Source organism: Sus scrofa, chromosome 1 (assembly GCF_054392235.1).
Source record: "Sus scrofa isolate SSC_HxYL_T2T_F1_AM1 chromosome 1, Sscrofa_HxYL_maternal_Yorkshire_Landrace_v2.0, whole genome shotgun sequence".
NCBI lineage: Eukaryota > Metazoa > Chordata > Mammalia > Artiodactyla > Suidae > Sus > Sus scrofa.
In genome coordinates this window covers 205,481,160-205,495,874 of record NC_139383.1, presented here as the reverse complement: position 1 = coordinate 205,495,874, position 14,715 = coordinate 205,481,160, and the positions used below count along the sequence as shown (strand labels likewise).

Here is a 14,715-nt window from a genome sequence, read left to right as displayed (position 1 = left end):
TTTTTTTTTTTTTTGTCTTTTTGCTATTTCTTGGGCCGCTCCCGCGGCACATGGAGGTTCCCAGGCTAGGGGTCCAATCGGAGCTGTAGCCGCCGGCCTACGCCAGAGCCACAGCAACGCGGGATCCCAGCCAAGTCTGCAACCTACACCACAGCTCACGGCAATGCCAGATCGTTAACCCACTGAGCAAGGGCAGGGATGGAACCCGCAACCTCATGGTTCCTAGTCGGATTCGTTAACCACTGCGCCAGGACGGGAACTCCTGTATCATTTTTATTAAACTCTACATATAAGTGATATCATATGGTATTTGTCTTTGTCTGACTTACTTCACTTAGTATGATAATCTCTAGGTCCATCCATGGTGCTGCAAATGGCATTAGTTCATTCTTTTTTATGACTGAGTTTAAGTGTATTGATAATATTTCTGACCGGCTAGCTCAGGACAGAAATGGAGATAAAATATAATCCTCATTTTGGCCAATAAATTGACCCTCTCTTCCCCTTAATCAATAAGACTAACTCAACATAAAATAGTTTTAATTTCATATGTGTTGATTTTACCTTGTACCATGTATGTGTTGTCATTATGTTAAGCATTCTACACATATTATCCCTCAATCCTCAGAACAACCCTGTAAAGTAGGGAACAGGATCATTCTTAATTTATAAATGAGGAAAGGCAAGCTGAAAGTAACAACCAGACTTCATCTTACAGGAGATTTCTTCTCTGTTATTAACTTCATTATTTGGTATAAATGTTAATGAGTAATGAAACACAAATATCAGAAAGTAAGAGAAAAGACAGAAAAGCAAGAGACTTGAATAACGTTAGAAGAAATTAGTCAAGTGCTTAGACAAACAAAGCCAACTTACTCAGAATAAGCTAATATGGAAAATCAGTTTTACAAAAGTTTCTTCCAATTCCTTATCCAATTTCTCTCCAGCAGGATCTGAGAGGGTTTCCACCTCACCTTTCCCATAACTAAACACTGGGAAGGTTTCCTTCAGCAAGGATACCTACCTGTTAATGAAACATGCTCCAGGCCTTTCCAGTTTCCCCTGGAGAATTAATCTTCTTCCAATTCATGTTCATAAACTGCCAATCAGATGTCATCAATGGTAATGAAATCCATATCATTTAAGCATAAAACTTTTTAAAGCCCATCTGTTAAAAGACAATAAAAGACATGTTTACTTTAGAATAACATAGTAACTCCATGCTAATTAGTCAACAGGATTTCTATTATTTATAACCATGACATTGGATCAAAGGAAAAAACTAGAAGGACAACATACAGCTTATTTCTCCATGCTCTTTTCCGTAGTAGTTAAGCCAAACACACATTTCATTATCGGGTTTCCAGTCACAGTAATGAGCCAGACTGTTACAAAATCTCAGACAATACAGCCAAGGATTTTTGAGAAGGGTTGTATGTAGGTAAATCAGAAATATCAGAAAATAGTAGTAATAGCAATGGTTTTTAAGAATATTTTGTCAAGAGAATGAAAAAAGAAAACCTTGTAAAGTAGGGACTTTTCAATGCAATAATAGAGTTGCATAATCTCTCCTCTTAGGAACTCATCACTCAAATTCGACAAGATTCCAGGATAGCTTTAGGATAATGTGGTGTCCTAGCAGGTTTTCCAGCTCTCCATAATATTTTGTAGCAGACCTCATCACTTTTTCTGTTTAGAAAAGCAACAGTTGTTGCTCAGATGTTAGCACTTGGACTCATTCTCCTTATGGGGCATGAAGAAAAACATCTAAAATATTCCTTATATGGAATTTTCATTTGATGATGAGGGACAAAGCTGTAGGACTGCATATGCCACACAGGAATGTGCCAGCAAAGCCATCAGAAAGGAATATAAGATCCAGATAAAGTCAACATATTGAAGCATAGTTATACATTTACCTGAAAAGTAATAATCAAGACCATCAAGAGATAAATACAATCATGCCATGCATTTTATATACATTGTCTAATCCTAACAACAACCCTGTAAAACTTATGCTCTTAACCCTGTTTTATAGGGAGAGATAATAATAAACTACAAAGAGTGCTTTTTTAATTTTAAATATCTCAATAATTGTCTTTCCTATGTTCACATTCATTTGTGCTTCACTTCAACTGACAATTTTGAAATTTTGTGAATTTATCACATGAAATAATTTAATGCAAGAATAATACTGGATATGAACATGAAAGGACATAAGCTTCTTCTCAACCACAAGTTCTCAGACTTGTTGGTCTCAGGATCTCTTTATTGCCTTAAAAATTACTGAGAAAATAGAACATGATAAGAGATAATATGAGAAAAAGAATGTGTGTATATATATATGTGTATGCTTGGGTCACTTTGCTGTACAGCAGAGATTGACAGGACATTGTTAACTATAATTTTTTTAAATGTTAATTAAAAATTCTTTTTAATTATTGAGCTTGGGAGTTCTTGTTGTGGCGCAGTAGAAACAAATCCAACTAGAATCCATGAAGGGAGGACACATGTTCAATTCTGGCCTCACTCAGTGGGTTAAGGATCCGGCATGGCTGTGAGCCGTGGTGTAGGTCACAGACTCAGCTTACATCATGAGTTTCTGTGGCTATGGTGTAGGCTGGCAGCTGCAGCTCCAATTCAACCCCTAGCCCAGGAATTTCCATATGCCACAGATGTGGCCTTAAAAATAAAAAAAAAATTAAAAATTGAGCACTTCCAAGAGTGTTTATGTATGTTCTATCTATTAAACTCTTAGTTTTCATTTATACCATAGCAAATATTCACAGACTTTTAAAATATCTAGCTACTAATTATTTTTAAAATAATAAGTTCATCACATGTTAACATAAATAACACATTTTTGTAGGAAAAATTATATTTTTCAAAAAAAGTAGTAAGAGAAACTGCTCTATTTCGCACATTTACAAGTTGCTATAATAGCTGGCATATAGGAACATCTGATTCTCACTGGGTTTTTTACATTCAATCTGCTGTGATATGTTGTTTTTGTTGATATTATATGAAGGTAATCAAGTCTCATAGTGACACATAATTGAGAGGGAGAGGAACATTTTAACATTCTTTTCAGATAATGTGTATTCTTAATCATTTTTTTACTGAAGTATACCTATAGCTAATTAACAATGTGGTGTTGGTTTCCAGTGCATAGCAAAGTGATTAAGTTATGCATATGTAAATGTACATGTATATATATTATATATATATTTTTTCTTTTTCAGATTCCTTTCAATTATAGGTTATTACAAGATATCAAATATAGTTTCCTGTGGTATACAGTAAGTCCTTATTTTTTATCTATTTCATATATATTACTGTGTATATGTTAATCTTATACTCCTAATTTATCTCTCCCTTCCTTCCCCACCCCCATCATCCCTTTTGGTAACCATAAATTTGATTTTGAAATCTATGAGTCTATTTCTATTCTGTAAATAAGTTCGTCTGTATCCTTTTGTTCAGATTACACATATAAGTGATATCATAGGATATTTGTCTTTCTCTTTCTGACTTACTTCACTTAGTATGAGAATCTCTAGTTGCATCCATTTTGCTGCAAATGGCATTATTTTGTTCTTTTTATGGCTGAGTAGTATTCCATTGTGTATATGTACCACACCTGCTTTATCCATTCGACGGTGAACATTAGGTGTCCCCATGTTTCGGCTCTTGTGAATAGTGCTGTAGTGATCATTGGGGTGTATGTATCTTTTCAAATCACGGCCTACTATAGATATATCCTCAGGAGTGGGATTGCAGGATCATATGATATCTCTATTTTTAGTTTTTTAATGAAATCCCATACAGTTCTCCATATGGGGCTGCATAAATTTAAATTCCCATCAACAGTGTAGGAGGGTTCCTTTTTCTCCACACCCTCTCCAGCATTATTTATTGTATATTTTTTTAATGGTGGCCATTCTGACTGGTGTATGGTGATACTTGATTGATTTGCATTTTCTAATAGTGATGTTGAGCATCTTTTCATGTGCCTGTTGGACATCTGTCTGTCTTCTTTAGAGAAATGTTTATTTAGGACTTCTGTTCATTTTTTTGAGCTGTCTGGGTTTTTTATATCAAGCTGTATGAGCTATTTGTATATTTTGGAAATTAATCTCTTGTCAGTAGCAACATTTGCAAATATTTTCTCCCAACCCATATGTTGTCTTTCCATTTTGTTTATGGTTTCCTTTGCTGTGCAAATGCTTAAAGTTTAATTAGGTCCAATTTGTTTATTTTGTTTTTATTTCCATCATTCTAGGAGATGGATCCAAAAACAATATTGCTGCAATGATAATGTATATTCTTTGATACTAAACCAAAACTCAACAAGTAGTAGTACCTTAAAGGTTGGTTGTAATGTACAATCTGAAACCATATCAATGAACTTTTCATAATGAGTTACATTAAAATCCATTTGTTTGAGATGGTTAAAGATGTCATACACACACACACACACACACACACACACACAATGGATACTACTTAGCTATTTTATTTTTTATTTATTTTTTTTATTTTTTGTCTTTTTGCCATTTCTTTGGCGGCTCCCGTGGCATATGGAGGTTCCTAGGCTAGGGGTCTAATCGGAGCTGTAACCGCCAGCCTACGCCAGAGCCACAGCAACGTGGGATTCGAGCCGCGTCTGTGACCTACACCACAGCTCACAGCAACGCCGGATCATTAACCCACTGAGCAAGGGCAGGGATGGAACCCGCAACCTCATGGTTCCTAGTCGGATTCGTTAACCACTGCGCGACGACGGTAACTCCGTACTTAGCTATTTTAAAAGAGTGAAATGAGGAGTTCCCGTTGTGGGGCGGTGGTTAACGAATCCAACTAGGAACCATGAGGTTGTAAGTTCGATCCCTGGTCTTGTCCAGTGGGTTAAGGATCCGGCGTTGCCATGAGCTGTGGTGTAGGTCGCAGACGCGGCTCGGATCCAGCGTTGCTGTGGCTCTGGTGTAGGCCGGCGGCAACAGCTCCGTTTAGACCCCTAGCCTGGGAACCTCCATATGCCACGGGAGCGGCCCTAGGAAAGGCAAAAAGACACACACAAAAAAAAAAAAAAAGAAAGAAAGAAAGAAAGAAAGAAAAGATAAAAGAGTGAAATAATGCCATTTCCAGCACTGTGGATGGACTTAGACATTCTCATACTAAGTGAAATAAGTCAGAGAGATAAAGACAAATACCATATGATATCACTTATATATGGAATCTAAAATATGACACAAAGGAACTTACATGCAACACAGAAACAAGACTAGCAGACATAGAAAACAGACTTGTGGTTGCCAAGGAGGAGGAGAAGCGGGGAGGGATGGATTGAGAGTTTGGGGTTAGCAGATGAAAACTGTTATAGATAGAATGGATAAATAAGGTCCTACCATATACCACAGGGAACTATATTCACTATCCTGTGATTAAACCATCATGGAAAGGAATATTTAAAAGAATGTGTGTGTGTGTGTGTAGCTGAATCACTTTGCTGTACAGGAGAAATTAACACAGCATTGTAAATCAACTGTATTTCAATTTTTAAAAATTCATTTGTGTTACTCTCTGAGTGGCATTTACCCAGGCATGATATTGTCATACCGCATTGGTCATTTAGAAAACACTAGTTGAATGAATTGTGCAGATGTTCCAAGAGTTCACACACATTTCATCACCAAATATAAAAAAAATCACATTCATTAATTTCACCAGCACTCTCATCAGAAAAATGTTTTTTATAAGCTGACAAGCTCACAGTAGTAGATACAAGTTTTCCAAAATTCTAATTTTCCCTTAAAATCTCAAATTTCATTTTGCCAGCCAACACTGTCAGTTATTTTCCTCGAAGTGGCAGGTTCACTTGGAATTTCTGGCAGAAAATACCTGCCAAATATCCAGTTTTAAATACCCATAGCCCATGAAAAACAACTAGCTAATTCAGCCCCCAGCTCAGTTATAAAACAACCACTTTATTTCAGTATGTAATGGAAGGGCTTTATGCACACTTTCCATATCATCATCGCACAAATATTAAAATTATTCAAACTGGTATTATTTTTTTAACTGAGAATGTTTGGTAGTGAACATTTCAAAGACTATTATTATGGTTTGGGGTCCACGGTTTGAATTCAGTACTTTTATCTGCCAACACTTTCATCTTCTGTTGATTTTACACTATCATGGAAATGTCAATACAGTGAAAAAATATATTACATCCTAACATTATTCTGAAAATGGTTTTTGTCTTGCAAAGTGTTAAAACGATCTCATTGTCCAAAGGCCACACTTTGAGAAACACCACTCTACAAAAAGATAAACTAAACTTAGATTAGAAAGATGAGCTTGAGGGGGAGAGAGAGAGAAATTTTATTTTTGGTTAATTTATTTCTAGAAATCACTGTCATTTTTTACCTAGACTTATTCATGGTAGAACTAAAATAAATCTCAATACATTTTTAATGAGATAATCACCAACTTCCATCAGTTACAAAGTCAGTAACAGAGTGACTGGCACCAATTACCAAGATTTCTTCCTGAATCTCAAAACCAAATTCCTATGTTTTTGATCAAAGCTGTTTTAATTGAAAAAAATGGTCTTTATATTAGATAATTCATCTGTTAACAGTTCTGGATTTTGTTGAAGTTTTAAAAGTGTTTTGCCCTGCATTGTAGCTAATTCATAATGACTTTCGATATGATGTTAGGAGCTGCAACTAACTTCAATTTACTCCACCCATCTCTCAAGACCTTTAAGGAAATGACTAAAGTGTTAGACTGAATTTTAAAATTCTACATAGATAAATGAAAGATTTTATATATATATATATATATATATATATATAGTTTTATATGTATTATCATATAGTATTACATATCATAGACTTTGTTATATTTGAAGAAAAAAACTAAATTTTATTAATCCTTTCCTTTTCTTGAAAAAGTAACATATTTACATTATATAAAAAGCAAATCAGGAGTTCCCTGGTAGCTCAGTGGGTGAAGGATCTGGCATTGTCCCTGCTGTGGCTCAGGCCACTGCTGTGGTGCAGGTTCAATCCCTGGCCTGGGAACTACCACATGCTGCAGGCACGACCAAAAAAAAGCTAATCAATATTAAAAGTCTCCCCATCCTGTCCCCATACAGCCAGTTCTACCCTCATCCCTACAGGTAACCATTTATATTAATGTGTTACTCATCCTTGCAGTATTTCAATAGGCAAATACAGAGAGATACCCCAAAAATCTCATTTTCCCCTCTTTTTTTTTCCTTTTCTTTTTTTTTCTTTTTTGGCCACCCCTGCAGCATATGGAATTTCCTGGGCCAGGGAGTTAATCTGAGCTGGAGCTGCAGCAATGCCAGATACTTAACCCACTATGCCAGACCTAGGATGGAACCAGTGCCTCCACAGAGACAAGCTGGATCATTAACCCACTGTGCCACAGTGGAAACTCCTCCCCTCTTTTTTAAAGAATGTAAGCATATTATATAAATTATTTTTAATACTGCTCTTCTTAGCCAGTGGTAAATATTGGAGATCTCACCATATTAGTTCATGGAGCTCCTCCTCCTCCATTTTGACCAACTGCTTGGTGTGCTACAGTCAAGGCCATCACTCCATATGGTTCCACTGTCTCATCTTCTGCTGCCACCACCCATGCCCTAATGAATAACTGAACACATACACGACTGCTTCTTAAACCCAGACTCTCACCTCCTGATCAGGAGGAAAGGATAAACACACTTGTATTCTAACCCCATGGCCAAAAACTGGACCCCTTTCTCTTTCTTCCTCAAAATCCAAGGAGCTTAATTTGTGTCTTGGTCTCCCTCTGCGTTTCTCTTCTAAGGGCACCTGACATTGGTTTTATTTTATTTTATTTTTGTTTGTTTGTTTTGGCTGTGCACACAGCATATGGAAATTCCCAGGCCAGGGATCAAACCCACACCACAACAGTGACCCAAGCCACTGCAGTGACGATGCTGGTTCCTTAACCCACTGCACCACAGGGAATTTCTGATAGTGGTTTTAGAATCTACCCTAAATCCAGGATGATCTCACTCAAGATTCTTAATTTAGTTGCTTCTGCAAAGATCCATTCTAAATAAGGTCACATTCACAGGTTTTGGTAGGCTATACCTTTGCAGGGGCTGTTTTTCAACTAACTATACTGTAGAGGAAAAGCAGGGAGAAGGACCTAACTGCTCCTGAGAGGAAGCAGGCGGGGATGAAGAAATGGTACCCTTGCCTCTGCTTAAAACAGCTTAGGCTTTGCTTCTGGACAAGTTATACTCCAGGCTTGATGATCAAAAGTAATGTGATATAATTTGAGCTGAATAGGGACTACTCCAACAGAGCTAATAAAACAAAAATTACCTTTGTTAGTCCTTTTTTTTTTTTCCAAGAATTGACATTTTCAGCCTAGCAAGACATTCTGAGACTGTCTGCTTCTCACATCAGCTGAAATTATATTTGTTTGTTTGTTTATTTGTTTCTGCTTTTTAGGGTGGAACCTGTAGCATAAGGAAGTTCCAGACTAGGGGTCGAATTGGAGCTGCACCTGTTGGCCTATGCCACAGCCACAGCAAAATGGTGTTCAAGCCATATCTGCAAACTACACCATAGCTCAGGGCAACGCTGGATCCCCAAACCACTGAGCAAGGCCAGGGATCGAACCCACATCCTCGTGGATACTAGTCAGGTTTGTTAACTGCTGAGCCATGAAGGGAACTCCCTTGGATACAAATATTAATTGAACTGAATTATATATTACATATATTTACATGACAGTGGAGAATAGGATCCTGGCTAGAACTAGGAATGTATTGACCTAGATGAAATGGAAACATCCGTAAGGATGGATGCTACATGAGCAGTAGAAATTTCCCAGGCAGAAGAATGATTCATTTTGTCAAATGAGATGTTAGGACTCTGAAATATAAGGACATGCCCCTGGCATCCATAAGATCATGCTGAATTAAGCTCATGTGACACATACCAAGTTAGACAGACATGATCCTTAGGGCAATCAAATAGCTATAGATTTGTCATTCTGGGACATTTGCTATAGAGAAACATCCCAGATTAATAGGAATCAAGCATGAATGCCAATCAGCACTCTTGAGCTGTGGAAGTCCCCAGGTGGGATTCACCTTCAGGAGGTATCCCCAGAAATGGACACAAGTCATGGAATCCCACTGCCCAATTGCTTGTTAGCAGCAGAACAGGCTTGCCAGGAGGCCTCTCTAGCCTGAAGCATGTTTATTATGTGTCAGGATGCTTGTACACTGGCTCCCACCCCAGGGGACAGTTATCACAGGAATTGCTCATCCTGCTCAAAGGGCAGACTGCTGGAGGAAATATACAGGCAGTGGTCCAGCAACCTGCTGGGGAATCCACGTTTTCAAGTGGATTGAAGATCACAAGGCACAAACACATCACCAAATATTCCATCCCTAATACCCCTGTAAACCACTCGCACCCAGTTGTGTCCTCCTTGATGCTAATATTTCCCAGAAACCCTAAGCCCAAATCTACACCCATGGCTTGGCTTCAAGGGATTTTTCCCTATTCACTCAACAAAGAGACTGAACCCTGCAGGCATATGCATGTGCAAAGGAAAGAAATCTAACCAAGATGATAGAGTCAGGACAACAGGATCAAACTTGCCCCACAAGTAAAAACATCATATAAGTTTTTTTTTCTTTTTGTAGGGCTGTACCTGCAACATATGGAGGTTCCCAGGCTATAGGTCTAATCGGAGCCACAGCTGCCAGCCTATACCACAGCCACAGCAACACAGGATCTGAACTGCGTCTGCGACCTACACCACAGCTCATGGCAACATGGATCCTTAACCCACTAAGCGAGGCCAGGGATTGAACCTGCAACCTCATGGTTTCTAGTTGGATTTGTTTCTGTTGAGCCACGACGGGAACTCTAAAAATATCATATAAGTTTGTCTTGCACCTAACATGATGTTGGGAGTATGGTAGGTTTTACTCAGCATAGAATGAGTTAACTGTCAACTTCCCTTAACTCAGCTTGGTAGAAGGCATATACAAAACCTGTCAATATAGATTTTGGTATGTGGAAGTGGGGTGCTGCTGTAACAAATACCTGAAACTATGAGTGTGGCATTGGAGCTGTGTGAAGATCAGAGGAATTTTAAGGCACATGAGAGAGAAAAACTAAATAGGCTCCCAGAAACTGTTGGTGGAAGGGATTTTGAAGACATTGATGGTGAAGCCTCTGAAAGAAGGGAGGAACATGTTATTGGAAACTGGAGAAAGGGAGATGCTTGCAGTGCAGTGGTGGAAAGCTTAGCAAAGGTGTCTCCTGCAGTTACATAAAAAGAAAGACATGAGGAATGACTGTGGTTATTTAGCTAAAGAGATTTCCAAGCAAAGTGAGGAAGGTACCACCTGGTTTTTTTCTTACTGCTTGTACAGGAGTATAATGCACAAAGAGGCAGTAAAGTGAGGGGAAACTGCTAAACAAAGAACCAATACATAATGATTTTGAAAATTATTAGACTTCCCATATATTGAAATATGCTAAAATTAAGAAATGGCTTCCTTGTACTGTCAGGAAACTGTGGCATGGAGAAAATATGACTGTACACTTTTGTCAAAATCCCAAGACAGATCAGAGGGGCAGAGTAGTATTCAGTCACACAGAGTCCTCTGAAGATGTTAAGGGTGTGTATCACAGATCCTCTTAAACCAAAGAGCCAGTGGGGAGCATCAGAACCTTGTCCCTCAGCCATCTCAGCAGGAGCACAAGGTAGAGAAGGGCTTGTCTCACAGATATCTCTAGGTGTGGCTTTTCTCCAATGGGGTGAACCCCAAAAGAACCCAAGGAAGACTCATAATGTTTTCAAGAAAGTTATTTCAGAAACAAACAAACAAACCCTGCCAGTTTGGGCAGAAGGAAGTAGAGATAGTACCAAAAGAAAAGAGGCATTTGAGGAGTTCCTTGGTGTCTTAGCAGATTAAACATACAGTGTCATCACTGCTGTGGCTTGAGTTCAGCCCCTGGCTTGGGGACATCCACATGCCTCGGTGCAGCCAAAAAAAAAAAAAAAAAAAAAAAAATGAGAAGAAGCATTTGAACTCACAAAATCCTAAACTGGCTAACAGGGCTATTAAGCTGCAAAGAGTGCTATCTTTCATTTAAAGGAAAAAAATTAATTCCCTGTGAAGAAACATTCACACATCTTGCCTTCTGTCCTAGTCCCAGAGCCTGTAAAGGTGAACCCACTGGGGCTGGCTGGGGAGAAGAGGAAGGCTTATTCCAGAGAGAACTGTATGAGGGAATCATAAGAATATTTAAACTTGGGAAAGGAGCGAATAAATTACTTGTTGAAAAAGAAAGAAGAAAGAAAAAGGAAGAAGGGAAGAAAGAAAGAAAGAAAGAAAGAAAGAGAAAGAAAGAAGGAAGGAAGGAAGGAAAGAAAGAAAGAAAAAAAGAAAGAAAGAAAGAAAGAAAGAGAGAAAGAAAGAAAGAAAGAAAAAAGAAAGAGAAAGAAAGAAAGAAAGAAAGAAAGAAAGAGAAAGAGAGAAAGAAAGAAAGAAAGAAAAAAGAAAGAAAGAAAGAAAGAAAGAAAGAAAGAAAGAAAGAAAGAAAAAAGAAAGAGAAAGAAAGAAAGAAGGAAGGAAGGAAGGAAGGAAGAAAGGAAGGAAGAAAGAAAGAAGGAAAAAGTAGGGAGGGAGGAAAGAAGAAGGATTATTCAGAGGATGAAACCATAACCCAAAGGATAGGGCCAATGAGAATTGTTCCTACCAGTCCTTTGTACCTCCTATTTCCTCCTTTTGTCAGAAATATCTACAGTTTTTATTCTATGCCTATTTTCCACAGTTGTAGGTGGCAGGGGCAAGGGGTGGGTAAGTTGTCTCTGTAGTTCTAAAACTGATAAATATAGAGGAATCTTACCCAGAGTGCAGTTTCTGATTTGGGTACTGAGATTCTGCACTTTGAACAGAGGCTGTAAGGGGATGATACTCTTGGAAGGAGGTGAATGTATTTGGGCGGGAGGGGACATGCAACAGGGGGGTGAAGCATTGGGAGCCAGAGGTGGACAGTGACAAGCAGACCCAAGAGGACCCAGAGATCCCTGCTTCCTGGCACTCATGTTCTGTGTGATCTCCTCCCCAAAGTGCAGCCTGGACCCGTGACCCACTTTAGACTATAATACAGCAACAGAAGAGAGATGTCACATCTATGATTACCTTACATGATACTCTATCTCACTAGTAGGCTCGCCCCCTCTCTGCTGTCACTGTAGTGAGCAGTCATGTTGGGGAGACCCTCCGAGCAAGGAATTTGAGGGTAGTCTCTGGCCAATAACCAATTAGAAACTGAGGGCAGGCATTCCTGTTGTGGCTCAGCAGGTTAAGGACCTAACATCCTCTCTGTGAAGATTCAGGCTCCATCCCAGGCCTCACTCAGTGGGTTAATGATCTCGGTGTTTCCTTGGCTGTGGCCTAGGCCTGAGCTGCAGTCCCATTCAACTCCTAGCCTAGCAACTTCCATATGCCACAAGTGCAGCCCTAAAAAGAAGGAGAAAAAAAATAGAAACTGAGGATAGCACCCAGCTAGTGGCCAACCAGAAACCAAGGTCCTCAGTCTCACACCTGTAAGGAAATGAATTCTGCCAGCAACCAACCACATGAGCTCCTTCTCAAGTCAGCGCTTGAGAACAGACCACCCTTGGCCTACAGACCACCCTGACCTACACCCCAACTGCAGCCTGGTGACAAATCTCAAGCAGCAGACCCAGCTAAGCTGTGCCCAGACTCCTCACCCCCAGTAACTTTGAGCTAATAAGTGTGCTTGGTTTCAAGTTTCTAAGTTTCTGGTAAAATGTTATGCAGCAACAGATAATTAATACAGATTTTAATTAACCCAGCCTGGGCTTTCCAGAAGACTACATGTAGAGCACCCTGTGCTCAAGACCCCTAGGGAACTTGCAAAGAAGAGCCTGGGCTCAAGCGCTGCAAACCCTGGCCTAATGGATACGTTTATTATTCACTATTCATTTACTCATTCATTCAATACAGACTTACTGAACACTGACTATGTGCCAGGCACTCCTACTCTACAGGCTAGTTTATAGCCAGCAGAGAGGCAGATCAAGTCTGCCCTATACAGCTGACATTCTAGAAAGGGAGGTAAAAAATAAGAAGGAAGGGAAAATATAAACAAATAAATAAAAGGTCATTTCATGCCAAGGCAAGCTACTCATTAAATAAAGAGAATAATGAGAGGGGTTGATTTGGAAGAAGAGCCTCTTACTTAGGTAGACCAGTCAGGGGGTGTCCACTGATGAGCCAATATCTAAGCAGAGAACTAAAAAATGAGAAGCAGTCAACAACACAAGGTAAAAAGGGCAGAGGTAAGAGCAAGTGCAAAGGTCCTGAGACACAGCTCAGAGGGTCAGCCAGTGGAGTTAGCATCAGTGAGTAAAGGCGGGGAAGAGCAGGCAAGAAGGTCAGAGAGTTATTTTGGCAGTACCAGATAACTTGGCACCTTGTAAACCACGCTTGGGAGTTTACTTTTTATTCCTAGTATATCAGATAGTCATGGAAATGTTTTTTGGAAGGGGAGTGACATGATCTGATATTCAGCAGGGCTATCCACTGCCTTTCCTTCAGGCTCTTTTTCATTTATCTGAATAAGTAATGTGTCATGGGATGGAAACAAACCATGAGTTTCCTGGAGAAATCATAGCAGGGACTTTGTATCTTTGTATTTATTCCCTTAATTGTTCATAGTCCTCTTTCTTTTGTAGCCTGTACCTGAAGACCTCCTATCTTCCCAGGTCCTGCTGGGTGCAGCCACCAAGTTGGCAAGACTGCAGTCGCTGTGGGCATCCTCAGAGGGTCATACCTGAGGCAAGCCAAACTGGTCCTTAGAGGAGTGGAGACAATTCCAGGGAGCTGCAGCCACATCTGACCATCAGGTGTACACCCAGTCATCGAGCCACTTGTCACTAGATGGTGACAGCAGAAGATAGTCTCTTCCCACCTGCCTTCTACTTCTTGCTTTGGTTTCTTGTTTTTATCTTTAAAAAGAAATCAGCACAAATACAGTGAGTTGTTCCTGTGTGACATGTACACTTTTCTGCAAGGGTATTATACTTCGGTAAACAGTAAAAATGAAAGGGTACATATCATTTCATAATGAAAATAAAGCCTGCAAAATGGATATGCTTTTTATTCCTGAGCTTTTAAAATGACTCTCCCCAGCACTTCCCTTCTCTCTCCCACGGCTGTAATTTAGCTCAACTCTTCACAAGGCAGTTTATGGATCTTCAGAAGTTTCTCCCTGTGATGATTCCTCATCAAATTACCAAAGAGAAAAGGATGGGACAGCACCTCACCACGATGTCTTGTGACCTCTGGGCTCTCAGATTTTCAGAGTCTGCAGAAGCAATAGGAAATCTCTTTCCCTCTCCCGACTGCCTCCTTGCAGTCACCCCTCACCCCCACCCCATGACCGCCTCCTGGATCACTGGAGCTCCTGGAACCAGCAGCGGGCTTTCTAAAGAGACACAAGGAAGTGGGCTGCCTTTAGATGCCACAAGCCCAGTGTGTTCAGTCACAATGACTTGACACTTCAGCTTGCTCACTACGTGAATTCGCTATTGTCTAAGACACGCCAGGGGCTGGAGTGCAAGGGGAAATGGCAATAATAT

At 39.7% G+C, this 14,715-nt stretch overlaps 1 protein-coding gene and 1 non-coding gene across 4 annotated transcripts in view; one reads left to right on the top strand and one right to left on the bottom strand.

The window, feature by feature from the left end:
* Nucleotides 1-14,715, bottom strand: part of GPHB5 (glycoprotein hormone subunit beta 5) — an 85,185-nt gene that overhangs the window by 50,372 nt on the left and 20,098 nt on the right. For all 3 annotated transcript variants that reach the window (XR_014820484.1, XM_084983169.1, XM_021075408.2), the window contains exons 3-4: nt 13,908-14,082; nt 1,025-1,168 (exon numbers count right to left, since the gene is read on the bottom strand). The gene's annotated coding sequence lies outside the window, so the exon portion shown is untranslated. The remainder of the gene's footprint in view (nt 1-1,024; nt 1,169-13,907; nt 14,083-14,715) is intronic.
* LOC146406970 (small nucleolar RNA SNORD22) lies at nt 11,211-11,335 on the top strand. The gene has a single exon (XR_014832763.1). It is a non-coding gene; the product is annotated as a small nucleolar RNA SNORD22 (small nucleolar RNA).